The sequence below is a fragment of the Eurosta solidaginis genome, chromosome X (assembly GCF_040869045.1).
Source record: "Eurosta solidaginis isolate ZX-2024a chromosome X, ASM4086904v1, whole genome shotgun sequence".
Taxonomy (NCBI): Eukaryota; Metazoa; Arthropoda; class Insecta; order Diptera; family Tephritidae; genus Eurosta; species Eurosta solidaginis.
In genome coordinates this window covers 129,584,806-129,606,038 of record NC_090324.1, presented here as the reverse complement: position 1 = coordinate 129,606,038, position 21,233 = coordinate 129,584,806, and the positions used below count along the sequence as shown (strand labels likewise).

Below are 21,233 nucleotides of genomic sequence, written 5' to 3'. Positions count from 1 at the left end.
TAGGACACCGTAATTAACACAAAGTCAGTATACATACACATAAATACATATACGTTTGGGTGGCGAGTAGATCTTTGAAAATTTTGTTTGTCCTAAAAAATCAGACGAGTCTGCCAAGTCTGACCTACCTAAATAAATAAAAGCGATCTTTTAAAACATTGTCTCCATTTTTGTTAAAAGGATTAATTTGTTTTTAGTTGGGTAGGAATAATTTGTTGAGAAAATGGAAAATTATATCCGATCAGCTGAGTTAATCTCAGAGTTTGAACAGCAGTACAGCCTTATTCCAGAGGAAAGTCATAATAAGCACACTCCTGCGATACAGCAAGAAGAGTTGCGCTCCTTATGGAAGAAGGTTAAGTCTGTGTTTGACTCACTGATGGGAGCAGACGATGTCGACGCAAATGATGTGTTGGCCATCCGGAAAAAACACATGTCTACCTACGCAATATATATGCGGTGCTTATCCACAATATCTGCCGAGGCAGAGAAATTTAGAAAAGTAGAGAATAGTGCTATCTCTGAGCAAGCACCCCCAGCTGCACCTCGCGGGTATAAGATCCGCCTCCCTTCTTGCGACACGGAGATTTTCAAAGGTGACTATTTATCATGGCCAACCTTTCGTGACCTGTTTACTGCTATATACATAAATAATTCCGACCTACAGGGGGTGGAGAAATTGTTCCATCTGAACAACAAGACACAGGGCGAGGCCAAAGATATTGTAAAAAAATGCCCTCTAACAAATGATGGGTTCGATATGGCCTGGAAAAACCTCTGCGAAAGATATGAAAACAAGCGTATATTAGTCAACACGCAATTACAAATTCTTTTTAATTTAAAGAAGGTAGAGAGTGAGTGTGGGAGCGCGTTAAAGAAATTACATAGCGATATAAACAATTGTCTATCGTCCCTCAAGTGTCACAAAATCGACACATCCAATTGGGATGCAATACTAACTTATTTGTGTTCGACAAAGTTACCGGAAAGTACCCTGTCTCTATGGGAACAAAGCATAGACCATAAAATGGACATATCTAAATGGGAAGATATGGACAAATTTCTATCAAATAGGTTTCAGACACTGGAAACAGTGTCTAGCTTCACTGGCACTAACGCCCAAAAGGGACAAAAGCCATCAAATACTCGGCATACCACTGAAACCCCCATAAAAAGGCTTGGTGCCTTCCAAACGAAGGTATCAAAACCTACCTCAAAATCAGCTTCAAGGGTTTTTTTGTAAAATGTGCAAAGCTGAACACATGTTACGGAGTTGTCCCCGATTCTGTGATCTGACCCCGGTGGAAAGAATCAACTTCATCAAGTCCACGGGGGGATGCCTGAACTGCTTATCCCCAGGACACACAGTGACAAGGTGCACCAGTTCGTACAACTGTGCTAAATGCCACTCTCATCACCACACGCTCCTGCATGCGGATACAGTTCAGCAAACTACGAGGCGCAATCCTTTTAAAGACGCGGATAATATCCCGTCAACTTCAGCACAAGCACAAAGAAGACAGGAATCGGGGCAACCAAATTCTTCTGCGAACCAGAATGTAAAATCCTGTCACGCTAATTCCAGCACAGGCGTGCTATTAGGAACTGCTCGCGGACACATTCATCATAATGGTGCCGACTTCTCCGCGCGGGCACTAATTGATTCAGGGTCTGAATGCTCTTTCATGACAGAAAGACTAAAACGCAGAATCAATTTGCCGGCAAGGAAACTGCATGCCCAAGTTTCAGGCATCACCAACGCAGTATCTGCTCAAGTGAAAGAGGCATCCACCTTCGAGCTACGTTCACCCGTGGACCCATGCTTTAGCTTGACTACTCCTGTTCTAATTTTAGCCAAACTAACTGGGAATCTGCCATCCTGCCATATCGAAACAATGACTATGCAGGCATTCCCAGACTTAGTTTTGGCAGACAAGAGGTTCTACTTCAATGAAGATGTAGACCTCATACTTGGTGGAGACATATATCCCCAAATTATACTAAGCGGTCTAAAAAAGAATGTACTAAATACACTTCTGGCCCAAGAGACAGTGTTCGGTTGGATACTAACCGGTCGTATTGAAGCACCGAATCCAACAAAGAACATAGTGTCGTTTTACAACGAAGTCGCGCTGGACAACCAACTAAAAGCTTTCTGGGAGTTAGAAAATTTGCCAAAAGGCAAAAGCATTAATGCAGATGACGCATATTGCGAACAGCTGTATAAAGAAACAACAAGAAGAAACGAAGATGGGAGGTATATCGTATCCCTCCCATTCAAGCAAGGCTACTCAGAAGAGCTGAGTTTAGGAGGATCCCTTAAGCGCGCATTCTCACAATATTATCGAAACGAGTCCCGGTTAATAAAAAATCCGGACTTAAAGAAAGAATATATTAGGGTACTCTCAGAATACGAGACTCTTAGACATATTGAAAAAATCAGCAGTGTCGTCGCAGCAGATGAAACAAATAATTACTTTCTGCCACACCACGCCGTTGTCAAAGCAGAAAGTATAACGACGAAAGTCCGAGTCGTTTTCAATGCCTCAAGCCCGACGGCTAATGGAACCAGTCTAAACGACATTCTCCTACCTGGTCCAATACTACAAGCAGAGCTCCCAATTCTTATTCTGCGTTGGAGACTCTATCGATATGTCTTCAATAGCGATATAGAAAAAATGTATAGGCAAATTTGGATGGATGCCAACCATACAAAATTTCAGAGGATTGTTTTCCGAAAAGACATTAGTGAACCAATAGGCCTCTACGAGTTAAAGACTGTAACGTTCGGAGTTAACTGCGCTCCATACCTGGCCATCAGAACGCTTCTACAGCTAGCTGACGATGTTGAAAATTCCCATCCAACAGCGTCGAGCATCCTGCGAGAATGTATGTATGTAGACGACGTATTAGCAGGAGGACACACCACTGCATCGACCATTAAGGCAAGGGATGAAATACGACAGGTACTACAGTCAGCTGGTTTTCCACTTCGGAAATGGACATCAAACTCGGAGGCAGTTCTAAAAGACATCCCGAAAACTGATCGACTAAGCGAAGACTTTCTGGCGTTCGAAGACACCAGCACCGTGAAGGCATTGGGCATAAGATGGAATGCGCACTCCGATCTCTTTTATTATCCAGAAAATCTAACTAAGCGAGAAATATTGTCAGCTATCGCCAAGCTGTTCGACCCATTAGGGTGGCTCGCCCCAATGGTCATAGTGGCGAAAATATTAATGCAGAATATTTGGTTAGAAGGCACCGGATGGGATGAGCCTGTCTCACCAAATACATTAGAACGGTGGAAAACCTTCACCCAACACTATGGCGAGATAGATAACATACGGATACCGCGGTGGGTAAATTTTTCCCCGGAAGGCGAAATAGAAATCCACGGTTTCTGTGACGCTTCCGAGAAAGCATATGCTGCAGCGATATATATGCGCGTAAAAAGAGACGATCAGGTTTTCATACACTTACTCTTAGCAAAAACTAGAGTAGCTCCAGTGAAAACCATCTCGCTACCACGTTTAGAACTCTGCGGCGCCGTGCTTCTCGCAGAAATGATGGAATCAATATTCCGAAATATTCATTTGGGACCAGTAAAAGTTCACCTCTGGGCGGATTCAACCATCGTACTCGCATGGATACGCAAGCCGCCCTGTACTTGGTCAACCTTCGTCGCACATCGAATCACCAAGATCCTCGATATGATCGGTAATAAGGACTGGCTTCACGTTGACTCGGAATCTAACCCAGCGGACTTAGGGAGCAGAGGACTACTAGCGTCAGATTTGGTTAACAATTCGTTGTGGTGGCAGGGTCCTTCTTGGCTACAAGAAGACAATTCTCACTGGCCAGCACAAGATGCCGATTACAACACGTCCGTTGAGGAAAAGAGGGCACAATCATATGCCACGACAAGGGTAGATCATACAGATATTCGTGAACGATTTTCAGATTTGCCACGAGCTTTGAAAGTCTTATCTTATATTAGGAGATTCTATAAAAGAACGCATCCTATAACCAAAGCAGTGTTCCAAGAAAAGTCGTGCATAATCTCAGCCGATGAGATTAAGGCAACGACTCAAGCATTAATACGAGTCTGCCAGAAACAATTTTACGGTACCGAATATTTAAAATTAAAGAATAGGGAACCTATTGATCGGAAGAGTGAAATCCTGTCACTCAACCCATACATTGACACAGATGACATTATCAGAACAGGAAGGCGTCTAGGGGCTTCAAAAGATATGTCATTCAACGAGCGGCATCCGATCATCTTGCCTTACAAGTGCAGGCTGTCTCGCCTTGCAGTCATGATGATGCATCATGACTCCCTTCATGGCGAGAACCATCTCACGCTCCGCCTTATTCGAACCCAGTATTGGATTCCGAAGGTCAAGACAATGATCAGAGCCATCATCCACAATTGCAAAACCTGCATTATTCACAGGAAGCAGGCGCAGTCCCAACTTATGGGTACCCTTCCCTGCGAACGCACCACTTTTACCCGCGCGTTCACCAATACCGGGGTAGATTTCGCGGGGCCTTTCGACATCAAAAGCTACCGCGGTAGGGGATGTCGACTGTCCAAAGGCTACGTATGCCTCTTTGTCTGTTTCTCCACTAAGGCCATCCACCTAGAAGCCACTAGTGACCTGAGCACCCCATGCTTCCTCGCAGCCTTTTCGCGTTTTATAGCAAGAAGAGGATGTCCAAAAAACATCTACTCCGCCAATGGTACGAACTTTGTCGGAGCTTCCAGATCTCTATGATCGGAACTCAAAGCCTTCCTGGCAGAAAGCCGAGACAAAACAGTCTCCAGGTATAGCCATCAAGCATTAACCGGAAGCGGGAGTGAAGAGCTTCAAAAGCCACTTCAAAAAGGTCGCTTCTGTCCATTAATATACCATGGAGGAGTTCCAAACCCTTTTGTGTCGGATCGAGGCATGCCTAAATTCACGGCCTCTCAGCCCGGCGTCCAATGACCCAACGGACCTGGAGCCACTAACCCCAGGACATTTCCTCACGGGCAGCCATCTTCTGGCGCCGCCCGAACCGGATGCGAACGAAAGCCCTGCCTCTATGCTAAATAGATGGCAGAAGCTCAAGGCCCTCCATCAAACCTTCTGCCGGCGATGGAAAACCGAATATTTATCCGAACTTCAAAAGCGTGTGAAGTGGAAACACCCCAAACAAAATATACAAGTGGGAGATCTCGTTGTCCTCAAAGAGGACAATTTATCTCCCAACGAATGGCGGTTAGGTAGAGTCGTCAACGTACACCCCGGCGAAGATAACCGAGTACGTGTAGTCGACCTCATAACCGAGAAGGGTCAAGTCAGACGACCTTTGGTCAAACTGATCCTTCTTCATGCGGAGATAGATTGTGAGAGGACCACGAGTTCCTCTTAACAATCCTTCCGTTCCGCCACATCCCGCCTCCCAGAAAAACCATACCACTCACGCGTTATTCCATAACGAGGATACCAGAACAGCCCTAATGCAGATCCGCTATCTGCCACAGAACATAAAGGCCTTCGCCCTATTTTATTTACAATTTTCAAACAAACCCAAATTCACTCACTCCCCAGAGCGAGGACACCAGAACCCTAACGCAGACCCAGGATCTGCCACATAATGCATCTGCACTCGGTCAAAAACACTCGGCCAACTGAATTAAAAAAAAAAAAAAAAAAATTCATCCCATCACCCAAAATGTTTTCTACTCATAAAATTTGAGTTTTCCAATGAAAAAAAAATCGAAAAATTAGCGAAAACAAAAACTTTTGTGTGAAAAACTGGCAACAAATTATCAAACAAGTTAAAATGCAAACCTAGATGCGTATACATATCGTACAATGTGGGCATATACATTAGTAGTAAGTCAAGGTCTAAACTCACCCTCTTTTGTTCACTGATTGAGCGTTGCGTGTTGTGACTGGATGTGTACCTCGTTCCACCACCAGATAAATTTGGTACTTCCTGATCCATGATTTCATCAGTTTTCACTGGTTTCATAACGTCTGTAATGAATTGTGTATGCACATAAGCGTCACGTATTTTATTAGGAAGCAAATGACCCCTAATTTTATTGAAAAGGAAATATGAGGTTTTCCATCGCACATATTCATTTATGTAAATACGTTATATCGTCTATGAAAGCTCAAACCACATAAAAAAAGTGTGGAGGCGATTTGATATAATCACTTAAAAAATACAAAGAATACATCAAGAACAGTTGGTTGAACTTTCACCGACGATATATATATTTTAGACTACAAATTATACTAACCGTGAGCTAATGTGCTTGACCTTGACATACGTGTACGTGAATCATTCCACATGCGTAAAATGTCCTCTGTTGTATGACGTGGTCTGTGAAATTTTGAATACTCTCGGTCAGGTCCACATTCAAGTTCTCTGTACGTTCAAATTCAAAATCTTGTAATATTAAATGAACTAATATGCAATGATTTATGTTGTTCTAGGTTTACTATTATTTAAGCAGACATTTCTATTAAATGAGTATCCCATACCACTTAATATAAGGCTATGAAAAAATCATTTCTTTGCCGTCAAAGGAAATGTATAGAAAACTGATCGTTATCAAGTTTCTTTTTCACACTACATAGTTTTTTCACTGTCCTCAAACTTGTTAATTTATAATTATTTGTTAACATTGAATACGTGGATGCCGTCCGAATTTCGACTAAATTTTCGATATATTAAGTTATTTATAGTTTGCAAAATTGTGAACAAAAATTTATCCAAATAAGAAAAGAACAGAAATTACGTTTACGGGTTTTTAACAATGAGACAAATGGGTGTGCCTAACATAATGCTGCACATAAACGGCTCTTTTTTTGTATGCTAAGACTTTCTTAAGAAGTAATTTTTGCTAAACCCTAACACTTGCATACTTCAACCAAGCGAGTCACTTACCACCAACCCCGCTCCGCCAATTTGCTGCAACATACGTGGATCGATCATTTCCGCCATTGGTTGATTTAATTTGGCCATTTGTGTTGGATTAACGTTCTTCGTCATGTCGCCTTGTCTGAATAAGCCCTTAACGCCGCCTCTGCTGGTTCAAAAACTGGTAACGTTACACTAGCAACATTATCTTTCTTTGTGCGAGTCTTAATCTGTGCATTGGTTACATTCTGTAGGACTACTTGATTAAAATCGCCAGTAGTGAACTTGGCTTCGGCCAGAGAAAATGCGGCTTCCTTCATAATCTCCCCGATAAGAGTTTTGGTCTCAATAATTTCACCCAAAATCATACGGAAATGCATTTGTAGTGCACCTGCCTTCTTCCTAAGTAAACCATGGCCTTTTTGTGCTCCAGCAAGACGTGTTTTCATCGGCATCTGTGCACTTCACTAAAATGCCCCTTCAACAGTAAATGAAAAGATACACCGCTGTGAATCCAGATGTTAAAAATGATCTCCACCACCAGTGGTAGTCTTCTGCACAGAGGTGAAAATAACAGAGTAAAACCGTAGTTTTAGAGCATGTTATGATTAATATTAAAAAAACTAAAAATAAAAAACCAAACATATAGTACATTTGATTCGACCAAATCGAGCTAAGGATGAAGAATAACTGAATAAAAATACATCCAAATGGTAAAACGCCTCCCATTATTATCCCTGGAACAGGTTGTGTGTAAATCGATTGATCTGGGATCTGTCGTGGAATTTGATTCGTTCGTACAGGATGCTCCAACGCCCGTTTACGAAATCCTAAATAGGCGCCGACAAAAGTTAGTGGAACTGATACTCCAAACCACAAGCCGAGCAAGGCTATGGGTGTACTAAAAGGCACGGCGCCTGAACTACTTTCATGCCAAAGAACCAAGTTCATAACGAAAAACAGGCAGAACAAAACTCCAGGGCATACTAAAGATGTAAGAACCACATTGCTTTTCCATTTCACTCCACCAAAATTTTGTAAATCCTTGCGGATACATATCCTGCCGGCGTGCCAAGTGAAACAAATAAAATCATTGCGCATGTCATAAGTGCTCCTCGGTTAGCTGGGGATAGAAATCCCAAGCAAGCAAAACCCAAAGTAATCAACGTCATGAACGTTACTTGAACACCAGACCCCAGAAATACTGAGAGCAACATTCCTTTTCTCGGCGGTCTAAACACGTCACCATGTACCAGTTTCCAACCGAATTCCTCTTGGGCATCCTCACCATTATCCATTTGATTGTAACGTGCAATATCCTTATGCAGTGTTCTTAGCATTATCATAGCTACCATACCCGACAAAAACAGCACTATTATTAGGGAATTTAGAATAGAAAACCACTGGATATTTGTATGTGGCATTGATTCTAATATATAATCCCATCGTGATGACCATTTTACCGAATTATTCATATTGAACAGAACACTGTATGTATAAACGATGGAAAGCTGTTCGCCACGACCTAGTGTATTACTTTTAATAGCGAGGGGATAGGTATTATCGCAATCTATCTTTAACGAATTTAGATGATTAATTGAACGTGGAGTCACTTTTACAGATATTATTCGACCGCCATTTCCTCGAAATCCTACCTTCCCCTCAGGTTGACCACTATGGTACGTTATTCGTAAATCCATATGATTAAAAATATAATAAAAGCCTCGGCGATTATAATTGGGATTAACAAGACATGCTTCATCGCTATCTGAGTGAACAAAGCAACCCATAGGAAATCCCGTGCTACAATACTGTTTATGATTATCCAATGGGTAGCACCATGTAACAGGCATGTTGTCAACAATCCAGTGGTGTTGGTAGTTAAGGCTGATCATCTTTTTTAGTACCATAAGGCGGCGATCACTCTGCACCTCACCACCAGTATAGTTCTTGGAGCATACCACATCGCATTTGACATCTCTGAGAAATTCAATATCATAAGGTCCTGGTCGAATGCGCTCTCCAAAAACTACTTGTCCTAAATTTTCAACGGGAGAGTTCTTTTCATTGCCAGTACAAAAGTCGAAGTAATGATATCCATAAGGAATTACAGACTCTTCCGTATTCAGGCGGTTGACGTACAAAATAATGTCCGACTTACACGCATTTGTTGATTCAGCCTTTCTGCAGTAATTTACTGGAGCTAACGAACGCGCTACCATATTGTATATATGATATCAACAAGAGCCAAACGCCAACACTACAAATCTCGGTACAGCGTATCATCATAAGCGGGACGTCTAAACCAAATTAACTTCGTTTTATACTTTTGACTAGGGATGAAATAATATTTCCGCAACATCGTAGACAAGCAGATCTTGATGTCAACAATATACTACCCGGTCGACTTGTGCGATATGGTTCATTATCACGTTGTCCTCCCATCAGGTGTGCCATTGCACCCATTTCATTGTGCGTAGATGCCTATGTAGCGCTGCGACGATTCGCTGCGTCACCACAAAATTTTACTTGTATATAGGGCGGGGTAACGCCGTTCCCAAAATGTTCTTTTACCTAATCAAGACTTCGAACTACAAATGTCTGGTCTGTTTTAGTCACAATTGGGTTATTAGCTTAATGTATTCCTGACAGCACTTTCTCAACATAATGATGGTGACTTTACCTCTTCCAGTGAGCATCCCTTAGCAAATTATATACACAATCCCGCTAATGTGCAACCACTTTTTTTTCGCACATCTATTTTCAAAGCAATGGACGAGTTGTAAAGCCTTTACACTTTGCGAAATAATTATTCGTTAAAGGTGCTCTGCTTAAAATAATGTATAAAAATAAAATAAATGTAAGGCGCGATAACCTCCGAAGAGATCTAAGGCCGAGCTTCTCTTCCAATTTGCGTCGTGCTCCTCTTGATTTTTCCCTACAAATTGGCCGGACGGGACCTACATGTTTTATGCCGACTCCGAACGGCATCTGCAAGGCAGATGAGTTTTCACTGAGAGCTTTTCATGGCAGAAATACAATCGGAGCGCTTGCCAAACACTGCCGAGGGGCGGCCCCGCTTAGAAAAATTTTCTTCTAATTGAAAAATCTTATTTCTAAAATTTTGATGTTGCTTTGCCCGGGAGTTGAACCCAGGGCATACGGTGTGATAGGCGGAGCACGCTACCATCACACCACGGTGGCCGCCAAAATATGTATAGCTGATCAAAAAAAAGCGTTGACAAAAAAAAAAAAACGAAAAAAAAAATCAGTGGTATCCAGCTCCACGATAATGGGCTATGCCAAACTTTGCATTCGGGCAAGAAAGAAGTGCCCAGTATGGCTCGGGTATAGTGCCGCTGCCCTCTCAAATTTCTAACAATAGCGAAGGCATTTGAAAACCATAAGGCATAAATTCCAATATTTGGAAAACAGGAAATAATGCGTCTAAAATGCGGCCGTGATGAATTTTCTGGAACCCAAACCTGCAAAGAAAAAAAAAAAAGAAAATCCATTAACACAACTGCATAAATGGGCAGCGCAAAAGAGGTGACAACTGACGGCGCGGCCGACGCCGCAGTTGGAGCACCCCTTTTGCGATGCCGGTATATCTAAAACCAGAACGAAATCTGACCATACCGTCTCCTGGACTATACAACCAGCCACCTAGAAATATATAGAAAGTTAATTAATTACATTAAATAAAAGAAACATCTATCATTAATAAAATTAATTCATGCATTTACCATACTTACCGCTGCACCATTCTTCAACCACGCGTAAAAATGAAAAGAATGAAGCAATCTACCGTTTGCTTCAATTCTGTGGAATTTACGTTATATACATAGGTGTGTATCCATGTTCGCGAGTATTTTTTTTCGTTGTGTCTGCTTTTGCCGCTGATATGCTTATACCAGTGCGCGGACTTTAAGTAATGAAAATATTGGTAGTGGTGGATATTTCCCATGGGCCAAAAATACTGCCATAAAACGACCGACATGTTATCTTACTTTTAAACTCTATTTTCGTTCAGAATTGTGCACACAAACCGATGAAAGTAGCGCAAGCCTACATTTATTTTGCGAACATGCATATATTATATGTACTATGGTCTGTGAGTTCTCGTGAAGCAAACTACTTTCTTCTTACCTCTTTTCCTTCTTCTTATTAGTTATTTCTTATCTTTCCGGGACGAGGAGTTGCAAATAAAATTTCGCAATAAAAATAATTGCAGATATACCAATCAGCTTATCATAACCAGAAGAAACATCTTTTTGAAAACAAAGAACTTATGATTCCTTTGTTAAAATTGAGTTTTTTCTTCACAGAAAGGCTCGCAAAATTGGGTAGTTGGGTTGTTGTCACCTTGGAACTTTGTTTGGGTGTACTCGAAAAATCAATACATTTACCTAATTATAGCAGTCTTCAGTAGGAGTAGGAAATTAAAACGGGTCAAAAATTTACCCATCTATCAATGAAGTGCTAAAGTCCGTGCACTGACTGCCCATATACTATACCAACTTATGTACGTATATATGCCGTGTTAAATGTACACTATATTAGGGATGCATAAAAAGATGAAAACGGGTACCCAAAAACCCGTTTCTGGCAAATCGGTATCGGAGCCAACTACCCTTCTGGAACCGTGCTTTTTAGTAAAGACCATCAATAACTCAGGACTACAAGCGTAATTGGGAAAAGCTGAACAAATAATCGAAGGGAAATACAAAAGAATGGCTCATTCGAAAAATTTTTCACCTCGTCCAAAACGAAGATTTTATATTTGTTCTTTATATAGCAAACAATTTTGCCGTCCAAACACTTTTTTTTTGTGGCGGGCAGGAAATTTGTCGGTTTTTAGCACCAACAACACAAATAACAACTACTCGAAAGATCCCACATTAAACACTCTCTACCCGGTTCGGTACCAAAATGTGAGTACCAAGCAACTTAAATGTAAATTTTTCTGCAGCACTAGTATGCCTGACTAGCTGAAGCGCTACCGGATGACACAAAATTAAACAGAATAAGGCACTAATGAACCAGGCACATAACGTGCGGGGAAAGAAGCAACGCACGTAACGTACGCGAGATGAATATATTCTCGTAGGCCTTTAGACATGTTTTCACCCTACTCACGCGCGAAATTTCAAAAGCGCCGATAATAGAATTGGGGCTTACTCGCCACCGAAAGCGTGACACAGTCATAACAACTCAACGAGTTTCCTTTATTTTCTTCCATACTCTCAATAGAATGACTCGTTACGCTTCGCTAAGAAGGAGGACTGAGCGCCAGGCCGCTCGTTACCCAAAGCCGTGCCACTTATGCGACGCGAAACACCCAATCAGGTCATGCCCGATCTACCGCGCGAAGTCGCCGCTGCAACGACTGCGCGAAATTATAAAGGCCAAGTACTGCCAAAACTGCCTTTCAATGGTACATCGTGCCAAAGACTGCACTAGCAAAGGAAGGTGCCGAAGATGTGGTAGCAATCATCATACCACGCTGCACCTTTCCATGGAGGAATTGTCGTCCGAGCCAGAGCCACCGAAGAGCTGGTACCAGATAGTCATGGAAGAAGAGGGAGAAGGATATGAGCGGATGCCTACGATGGAAGAGGTGGACGACGGGATGATGGATGAGGCGCTGTCTCTCCACGCGTCCGAGTCGGCCTTTGCAGAAGAACCACAACTGCCATCCGGGAGTGGAGCGGGCTCCCATATAGTAAATTCCGACACTAGGGGATCGGACCCACGGCCGTTCCGACCCCTATTAGCACACGAGCGACGAGGAAAAAGTGGAGCGGAATCACGGCCGTTCCGCCCACCTACGCAACAACGCACGCAAGCACATCGACCAACGCGCGATCGTAGACTGGCCCCTCGGCCGCGCCAGCTACACGAGATACGACACGTGAAGGAAGACCATCGAGACGGTAGACTGGCCACTCGGCCGCGCCAGCTACCCCAACACAGTTCCTTCCGGAACGGGGTCATTCCGGCCCGCGCCTCAGCCGGCCCAACTCTTCGGCCCATGACTGTTCTGGCGCCAACTGCGATCGTGAAGGTGGAAGCCGGAGGGCGTCTGCACCTCATTCGTGCACTCATAGACGCATGTTCCCCCCGCACAACGATCGACCGCAGGCTGGCGCGAGAGTTAGCACTGCCGGCAACCAACGCCGACGGCGAAACAGGCTGTTTTATTCGTTTTAGAGGCAAACATGGGCAGAGTAAGACGGTGACGACTCACGCAGTCTGCGTCCAGGAGTTCAGGCGCGTCAGTCCAACTTACAACGTCGACCCCAGCGTCGCGGCTCCTTACGAGCACATCCGTCTTGCGGACCCCCACCTTTATGCGTCCGCCCCAATTCGCCTCGTTCTAGGCGGCGACGTCTACGCCGAAATCATGACGTCGGGCACATTGCCACCATCCTTCGGATCGCTGCTCGCGCAAAGCACGATCTTCGGGTGGGTACTATCGGAGACCCACCCGATCTAATATACCTCAATTGCTATTTAAAGTTAGTTAGCTGATGATAAGCTTATACATGTAAATTGTACTTTTCTCGAAATAAATGAAGTTTATATAAATGGCAAGAAATATATGTTACGGTTTCCATAAATTTTTTTTCTATCGTCCTAGCTCTAGGTCACGGCGAAGGCAAGGAGGATGCCGTCGCGCCATCCGACGCGCACCATTTAATTTTAGAATCTAGTTTTAAGACAAATCGTGGTCGGGGACGCTCGGGCGGAGTCTGGGCTGTTGCGTATCGCAAGGGGGCCGGCATGTTTAGGCCCGACGCCTAAATTCTCATTAATTTGCGCCACCCTAATAGCACCATATTATCGACGCCTAGTTCGCCCACCTGCATGTATATGTGTACATAGGTAGGGTTATGTTGTCCGTACACATATACATGCATGCCGGTACAACTATGTGGGGAAGCTTCCCCTTAAAACCGGAGACTTTTTCCGCGGTTCAACGGTTGTCCTCGACAAGGCAACCGTCTACTTTTCCAGCGATCGTTGAGCGAACTACAACCAGACGTCCGAGGAGCCCCGCCACATTTTATTACAAAAGGTAAATTATTGTACTAATTTTAATTTTCACTTCAAATAAAATCATCATTATAACGAGAAATATCTCTCGCCTTTCTTTTCCTTTCATTTAAATCTAACCTAAACGCAATTGTGGTGCCTCCACTCCGTTGCCGAGTTTGCGAAACACCACAATTGTTCAATGCTGTTCGAAAAATATCTAATGCTAATCGGCTGCATCCATCGAGAGAACTTTTTAGAAGTCTAGGGATTCTTCCAGTCAAGGACCTGTATTATTTCAAAGTTTTAAAAATTTGTTTCATTAGATGTGGCTACCTGCAAAGTATGAGGTCGGAAACATATAACCTGAGGACAAACTCACAAACTAGAGTCGTTGTACCTTCGACCAAAACCAAATATTCAAGCAAGTTTTTCACAATTGTTTCACGAAAATTCTTTAATCTACTTCCCACCGAAATACGTAATTTACGGAATCTTCGGCAATTTACAGAAAGTGTTAATTCCTTCCTCTTAGGCCTCGCACACAATGAAATCGAAGTTTTTCTTCAGCCAGTAACATAAACTGTTTTTAATAACAAACACATCATAATTTTTCTGGTAATTGCTTTTCCTTTCATTTACCCATGGCTTTGTTGGAATTTTAGCTAAATCTCTTTATATACTATAATTAAATTAAACAACTATTTATAATTTAATCACTTTATTTAACAGTCCACCCCACTGTATTTTTTATATTTGCTATAATTGACATTTGTCACTATGCTGAATTGGCACAAAAATGTCTTAACTTTTCCTATATCTACTTGTACATATATCCCATATATATAAGATTAAATTGTGAATGAATGAATGAATGAATGAATGAATGAATTTATTTTCTATGAGTTGTATTGTCACTAGGCCTCTAACTAAGTGCCAAGTTTCAAGTCTCTAGGTAACCGGGAAGTTAGTTAAAAATGGATTGAAAAATTTCCAAATTAAAATGAATTCTCTTAAAATCTCGGTCCATGCGCCACCTAGCGAATTTTTTTTGATCAAATATTTCATTGCCACCGGGTTCTGACTCACGGCCCCAGTTTCAGGTCTCTAGCTCACCGGGAAGTTACTTGAAAATCGATCGCAAGATTCCCCCCGTTTTTAAAGGATTTGCGGTTATCTTGACTAGCGCGTCGCCTAACGGAACTTTTTTTTCTATAAGTTGTACTGTCACCAGGTTTCTAACTAAGTGCCAAGTTTCAAGTCTCTAGGTATCCGGGAAGTTAGTTTAAAATGGATTGAAAGATTCCCAAATAAAAATTAATTCTCTTAATATCTCGATCCATGCCCCACCTAGCGAATTTTTTTTGATCAAATCTTGCATAGTCACACGGTTCTGACTCACGGCCCCAGTTTCAGGTCTCTAGCTCACCGGGAAGTTACTTGAAAATCGATCGCAAGATTCCCCCCCGTTTTTAAAGGATTTGCGGTTATCTTGACTAGCGCGTCTGTGAATTTGTTTTCTATGAGTTGTATTGTCACTAGGCCTCTAACTAAGTGCCAAGTTTCAAGTCTCTAGGTCACCGGGAAGTTAGTTAAAAATGGATTGAAAAATTTCCAAATCAAAATGATTTCTCTTAAAATCTCGGTCCATGCGCCACCTAGCGAATTTTTTTTGATCAAATATTTCATTGCCACCGGGTTCTGACTCACGGCCCCAGTTTCAGGTCTCTAGCTCACCGGGAAGTTACTTGAAAATCGATCGCAAGATTCCCCCCGTTTTTAAAGGATTTGCGGTTATCTTGACTAGCGCGTCGCCTAGCGGAACTTTGTTTTCTATAAGTTGTACTGTCACCAGGTCTCTAACAAAGTACCAAGTTTCAAGTCTCTAGGTAACCGGGAAGTTAGTTAAAAATGGATTGAAAAATTCCCAAACCAAAATTAATTTTCTTAATATCTCGATCTATGCACCACCTAGCGACATTTTTTTTGATAAAATATTGCATTGTCACCGAGTTCCGACTCACGGCTCAAGTTATATATCTCCAGCTCACCGGGAAGTTACTAAAAAATCGATTGCAAGATTCCCCTCGTTTTTCAAGGATTTGTAGTTATCTCACTTAGCGCACCACCTAGCGGAATTTGGTTTCTTTAGATTGTATTGTCACCAAGCCTTGAACTGTGTGCCAAGTTTCAAGTCTCTAGGTCACCGGAAAGTTAGTTAAAAATGGATTGAAAGATTCCAAAATCAAAATTAATTTTCTTATTATCTTGATCCATGCGACACCTAGCGAATTTTTCTTGCTCAAATATTGCATTGTCACCGGGTTCTGACTTACGGCTCAAGTTTCAAGTCTCTAGCTCATCGGGAAGTTACTTAAAAATCGATCGCAAGCTTCCCTGCGTTTTTTCAGGCATTTTTCAGGGATTTTCGTTTATCTCGTCTGCCACCTGGGGGCATTTTGTTTTCCATGAATTGTAGTGCCATCGACTCGCAAACTATGGCTAAGTTTCAAGTCTCTGGATCACCGAAAATTTAGTTAAAAGTCGATCGCAAAATTTCCATTTTAAAATTAATTTTCTTTATATCTCGTTGCATACGCCACCTGGCGGATTTTTTTTTCACTTGCATTGTAATGTCTCCCAAATCTGAACTATGCTCTAAGTATCACGTGTTTACCGAAAAAGACGTGAAGTTACCGAAAAAGACTTTTCCGAGGGTCAAAAATTCGTATGGAAATGAGGGGAAAAACATGAAGGCGACTTAATATAAAAGTATAAAAAATTGAATTTCACTGCAATCAATTTCAACGTTTGTAGTTATAGGAAAAGTACTTTTAGTGCTTCCAAATTGCTGCGTTCTTGTTTTTTTTGAGATGCGTTAGCGATATCTTCAAAACCTGTGGAGCAAAAAAAAATTTTTTCGTATGAAAAACTACAAACGATTTAGAACGTATTCCAAAAGAAAAAACTAAATATACTTAAATTGCTTGGTTTCCGCACAATGTATTATATTTTTGGAGTAACTATAAAAACTACAAAAAAATGAATTTCACTACAATCAATTTCATCGTTTGTAGTTATAGGAAAAATACTTTTAGTGCATCCAAATTTCTGCGTTCTTGGTTTTTTTGAGATGCGTTAGCGATATCTCCGAAATCTGTGGAGCAAAAAAAATTGTTTTTCGTATGAAAACCTACAAACGATTTAAAACCTATTTCAAAAAGAAAAAAACGTAAATTGGTTGGCTTCCGCACAATGTATTATATTTTCGGGGTAACTGTAAAAACTACAAAAAAATGAATTTCACTACAATCAATTCCATCGTTTGTAGTTACAGGAAAAGTACTTTTAGTGCTTCCAAATTGCTGCATTCTTGGTCTTTTTGAGATGCGTTAGCGATATCTCCGAAACCTGTGGAACAAAAAAAATTTTTTTTCGTTTGAAAAATTACAAACGATTTAAAACGTATTTTAAAAAGAAAAACCACAAATTTACTTAAATTCCTTGATTTCCTCACAATGTATTATATTTTCGGAGTAACTATAAAAACTACAAAAAAATGAATTTCGCTACAATCAATTTCAACGTTTGTAGTTATAGGAAAAGTACTTTTAGTGTTTCCAAATTGCTGCGTTCTTGGGTTTTTTGAGATGCGTTAGCGATATCTCCGAAACCTGCGGAGGAAAAAAAATTTGCCTTGCGTACACTCGTGCGCATCGGAGCACGGAAGGAGGAAAATATGTGTACACAATTTCATTACGATATGTTAATTTTTCTTCGAGTTATGGCTCCCGAAACATAGAAAATTTCTTAGTCATAAAAGGGCCGGTGCCACACCCATTTTTAAAAATTTGAATTTTTCCAATTTAATGTTATAATTCAATTTAGAAAGTAAAATTCTATTGATATAAAGCTCTTTTCAGCTAAGATATAGCTTATTATTTTCATCTACGACCCTTTCAAAATTTGTATACTCAGAGTGCTTTGCACACAGATTATATTAACTTTGATTGGGTAACGGTTGGTTGTACAGGTATAAATGAATCAAAATAGATATAGTCTTCCATCTATCAAAATCATCAGTATGGAAAGAACATTTGTTTGAGCCATGTCCGTCCGTCCGTCCGTCTGTCCGATACCACGATAACTTGAGTAAATATTGAGGTATCTTCACCAAATTTTGTACACGAGCTTATCTGGACCCAGAATAGATTGGTATTAAAAATGAGCGAAATCGGATGATAACCACGCCCACTTTTTATATACATAACATTTTGGAAAACACAAAAACCTGATTATTTAGTAAATAATACATTTAGAATGTAGAAATTTGACGTGTGGACTGATATTGAGACTCTTTGAAAAAAAATTTTAAAAAGGGCCTGGCACCGCCCACTTGTGATAAAATCAATTTAACAAATATTATTAATCATAAACCAAAAATCGTTAAACCTATCGTAACAAAATTCGCCAGAGAGGTTACATTTACCTACTATAAGAAGAAGAAGAAGAAAAAAAAAATAAACGAAATCGGTTAAGGACCACGACCACTTTTATATAAAATATTTTTAGAAAGGTCGTGGACGAATAAAATAAGCTATATCTTTGCAAAAAAGAGCTTTATATCAATGGCATTTCATTTCCCAAATGGATTTATAACAATAAAAAGGAAACACTTCAAATTTAAAAAATGGGCGACTCAAAATAAGTTTTAAATATTTTGAAAAAAAACGATGTTTTTTTAAAAACATATTTAAAAGAAAAAAATCCCAAACGGTCAATTTTTGAAAAAGTTATAGCATTTTGTAACGGTGTTTTTTTAAAAATTCATAACTTTTTTTGAGGTGGATGAAAAAATTTGAAAAACGTCTTTCGTAAGCTAGAAAATGAAGAAAAACTTTCAGCCAATTCTAAAGGGGTCGGGTTCAAAATTGGTCGAAATGGGATGGAATACCCCATATGTATTATTGCGCAGCCTTGTAACACTATTAAGCACACAAAACAAACAACAAGAGCATTTCAAGTGTACAGCTGGGTATGTAATGTTTGGTTTCACACGAACTTAGACTTCCTTACTTGTTTTTTTTTTTAAATAGCTTGAAGAAATGTTCAGGTTGAAATACATTGACAAATTGTTTATTTAGTTTTTGTTGTAAACATTTACAAATTGATTCAGAATCTAATTGTTTATAATCTTTTGCCACCACCGCCTATAAACGTTTTCTGAAAGACGTTAAAGGAATTGTTTAATACTGAAAACGCTGCTGTTTCAACAGAGGTGGACCATACTGAGAGAAGTGTTAGAGGAGTTGGTTCCACATTACAATTGAAGAGATTATTGGTGTCATGTGGGGACACATTGCAAGCAGGGCATACATTTTGTATATCGGGGTTGATTCTGGATAGGTAAGTGTTTAACCTGTTACAGTATCCAGATCGAAGTTGAGCTAGAGTGAATCGCGTTTCCCTAGGGAGTGTGCGTTCCCTTCTGCAAGTTTAGGGTAATGTTCTTTGAGTACAGGATTCACCAGGCAATTCCCGACATAGACGTCGCCTGTTCGTGGAGTTCACTGAAGACCTGCTTGTGGTTTTTGGCTTCATACGGCTGTGTTCTCAGGTGCCGTATTTCCTCATAATGCTTACGGAGATGACTTCTTAAGCCCCTGGGCGGTGTGGCTCATCCACCAGATGTCTGTTGGGATTCCCAGGTTTCTATGTATTCAACAGAAACTGTTTGGTTAGCATTTCATTTCTCTTCCTGATGGGGAGTATTCTCGCCTCATTATGTAGATGGTATTATGGGGACATAAGAAGACAACCCATGGCGGTTATGAGGGCAGTATTTTGGCAGGCCTGTAGCTTCTTACAGTGAGTAGTCTTTTGGCATGGCGACCATATCGGGGACGCGTAGCAAGCAATCGGATGGCCAATTGCTTTTTAAGTAGTAATGAACGTTTCTTTATCTTTTCCCCAAGTACTGCTAGCAAGAGATTTGAGGATTTTATTACGGCTCTGGAATTTGGGTACAATTCCGGCTGCATGCTCACCAAAATGTAGATCCTGATCGAACGTCACACCCAAGATTTTGGGGTGTAGAACAGTCGGTAGCGTAGAGCCACTGACGTGGATGTTCAAAATGGTCGACATTTGGGACGTCCATGTTGTAGATAAGGTCGCCGATGATTTAGTCGGTGATAATGTCAGGTTTCGCGAGGTGAAAAAACTGGAGAGATCAGGGAGGTAACCGTTTATTTTGTTGCAAAGCTCATCGATCTGTGGGCCGGGCCTGTGACCATTATTGTGCAGTCATCGGCGTTAGGAAACGATAGTAACTCCTTCTGGCGGCGAAGGTAGCTTTGTAATGTAGAAGTTTGTTACGTACGGGTTTTGGGTTGACACGCCTACTGCCTTTCTTCACGAAGAACTCCTTGCCTTTCGCCCCTTAACTATCCATGCCCGGTCTACCACGGGGTACGCTTGCCTACGCGCGAGCTAGCTCGCCGGACCGTGGGTTCTGGTGGCACCGCCGCATGACCGCACCATACAAAAAAATTCGTACCCCCCTTTGTTTCTCACCCATTCGATTCAGAACTCCCGTTTGCAACTTACCATAACTCCTCCGAAGTTTGCAGCTGCCGAATGAGTTATTTGGCCAGCCCTCTCACTCCCTCCCTTCCATGGTCGGCAGTGGCCTTATGGTTGCCGACCCCGATGTTTAACCTACAATTGTCTACCCCCTCATGTCATCCGTCCTTTCCCTCCCTGTCCGTCCGTCTAACCACATCACATCCGAAATCAAAGACCACCAACCTAAGTTGATTAGCAATTCATTATAAATATATTGACAGATTAATTCACATGTTTATATTCACACCAACATGGAAAAAAAATTATGCAAGATTCGAAGCTACTCAAACGTGTCGCCTAGTCTCATCTTCTTGGCCCAGTTTGGCCCGACGATTAAGATTATCAAAGTTGCCCAACGCGGCGAAGGAGAAGCGGTTTGAGAAACCGCTGACTACTGAGCGTGCAATCCACGTCTGGGTTTTGGCAGCCTACCTCCTACCTCCTACAAGACGTCTTGCTCCGGTGAGCGCTAAAACTACGTGTGTCCCTACAATATGATGAATTTAGTCAAACTATTATTGAAAATTCTCTCTTTGTAGAGGAGAGGGAAACACAAGGTATGCGCACTCTAAAGTGCAGCTAAAATTTTATAATGTACGATGAATGTTCAATATATTGGCGACTTGCAAGCTGTTTGCGGTGAC

At 41.4% G+C, this 21,233-nt stretch overlaps 1 protein-coding gene and 1 pseudogene across 1 annotated transcript in view; one reads left to right on the top strand and one right to left on the bottom strand.

The window, feature by feature from the left end:
• Positions 1 to 21,233, top strand: part of LOC137235148 (glutamate receptor ionotropic, kainate 1-like) — a 2,828,327-nt gene that overhangs the window by 1,430,767 nt on the left and 1,376,327 nt on the right. The gene's annotated exons all lie outside the window — the stretch shown is intronic.
• LOC137234536 (transmembrane 9 superfamily member 2 pseudogene) lies at positions 7,405 to 9,146 on the bottom strand (annotated as a pseudogene).